The 2,167-nt window shown below is 38.1% G+C and overlaps 1 protein-coding gene across 1 annotated transcript in view; it reads left to right on the top strand.

Moving 5' to 3' along the window:
* The window catches only part of SPOPL (speckle type BTB/POZ protein like), a 63,630-nt gene that overhangs the window by 764 nt on the left and 60,699 nt on the right, over positions 1-2,167 (top strand). The window lies entirely within an intron of this gene.

Here is a 2,167-nt window from a genome sequence, read left to right as displayed (position 1 = left end):
TTTTTTTAGGGTAAATTCTCAACTCCCCAGCCAGACATCCACTACCTCCTCCTCAGTGGCCATGCCCGCAACCTCCCTACCTCCAAGCACAAATTGCCCACATAAATTCTCAAATTCACCAAGGTACATCAAGCTCACTTTGTGGTTCAGAGTCCAAGACTTGATTTGCCCCCTTCTAGTCCCTTCTGCCATCCTTTCTCCTAATTCCTTGAATCTATGGACTCGTGTAGGGAATCACCTAAAGGGAAGGGGACGGCATCTCCCTCGAAGTAGACCCAGTAGAAATAAGATACACCCTTTGCTTATCGCAACTTTTGGCTTCTTTCTCTGTGCATAGTGTCATCCAGCCATACTTTTGAGGCTTCCGATGTTTTGTCTGTAATCCTGGGCTTAGATTGTTCCTTTATAATACTCGTCTTCCCAGTTTTTCCTTACAGTTGAATCAACTGTTTTTTTAGACTGGAAACTTAATTAAAGGCTCATGCCTTGGAAAATTACATCTCTTTTGCCATAATGGGAATTGTTGAATATTTCAAATTATCATCCTGGTGTTCTTGAGAGAAATGATGCCTGGTGGTTAAGAGCTCAGACTGTAGCTGAACCTCCAGGATCTAAACCCCAGCCTTGCCATCTACCAGCTCTGGCCTTGGGCAAGATCTCTCTGTGCCTTTGTTCTTAGAACTATAAAATCCATATAGTGATATACTTCATAAGAAGGTGGTGATAATTGCATAACTTAATGTAGGTAAAATGCAACAGTGCCTGGCACATGGTAAGCATCAAGTAAATGCTCATTATCATTATCTCTTGATTTGGCTATTAGTGGGTTAATTTTGAGAGAGGAAGGTGGGAATCGGAAGCTATTTTTTTGCTCCTTTTCATTGAACACCCTTTTTGATGTAGATATGATTCATATTTTGTTACTGTAAAAGTTAATTCCTTCTGGTGTGAAAAGTACAGAGTTTTAGCTCCCTATTTTCAGGTAAGTTACGAGGCTACAAGCAGGTCAGTCCCAATTTCAGTTATCTGTGTGGAAATTAAAAATTTTTACCTTTGTTTTGAGAAGAAATTAAGTTGAAAATGTAGCAAATTTATGATAGTGGAAAATGAGGGTTTTAAAGACAGAATTTTAGCATTGCAAATTAAAGACTCAAAACTGGTGGTATTCTTCACACCCATCTGTCCTTTACGTTGAATTGCTGCTCAAGATGGAGCTTTGGTTTCATTCAGAAGAGTAGTGGCTTTTCTCTCTTAACATGTTACGTTCAATCACATGACCATGCCTTGCTTGATGTTTCTCAAATTTTACTCTAAAACTCTGACAATTTTTGTCATATTTGCTTATCTCCTGTGCATTATTATTTTCTTAATACATTTTTTTGAAACAACTCACTTAAAAAAATCCAAATAGGTACTGTTTAGTGTTCTTGTAAATAGTAAAATTTTGAAATCACAATTGTCCTAATTACATGTATTGTTATGTGCATATGCAACTATCAGAATAAAGATGTTTGCCCATGTATAACTTAAAATCACTTTTTGTGTCAACAATGGAATGTACTCCAAACTGGGGGTGGCACTGCTTTGGCTTATGCTATTTCCTGTCCTAGAATAACCTTTGCCTTTTCCCTGCGTATCCAAATCTACCTACCCTCCATCTCTTACTATATCCACATAGTTCCTGCCAACATTGGTTTCTTTGTTTCTTGGCTTTCCTACTTTGTGTATTGTGTATTTTTGGCTTTGAATAATACAGGCAGCTGTGGTTCAAGAAAAATGACTCCCCTAGAATCAGACTTTTAAAGTTTACCAGAACTTTGAAGGTGTAGAATTAAATCGACATTTGGCTTCTACTCTGTGCTAAGCACTATTCCTTTGGTTTTGTCAATATTCATTCTTTCCAGAAATATTTAATGAGCACCTACTTTGTGCCAGGCCTTGGGGATACATAAGAGCAGCCCTTCTCAACTAGGGTTCTAGTGAATATAGCAAGCCCTAATGCTCTAAGGCATCCAAAGTATGTAGTGAATTAACTCCACTCTCTGCACCTAAAATGGTACTCGCTGTGTACCATCCCTGAGAGAAAGAGAACTGAGGAAATAGTCACTTAATTCAATTTCTGTAGTGTTTAATTCTTACAGAACCTTGGTTGACAAAAGCTTCATCA

Source organism: Hipposideros armiger, unplaced genomic scaffold (assembly GCF_001890085.2).
Source record: "Hipposideros armiger isolate ML-2016 unplaced genomic scaffold, ASM189008v1 scaffold_1061, whole genome shotgun sequence".
Lineage (NCBI taxonomy): Eukaryota > Metazoa > Chordata > Mammalia > Chiroptera > Hipposideridae > Hipposideros > Hipposideros armiger.
This window is presented reverse-complemented; position numbering and strand designations above follow the sequence as displayed.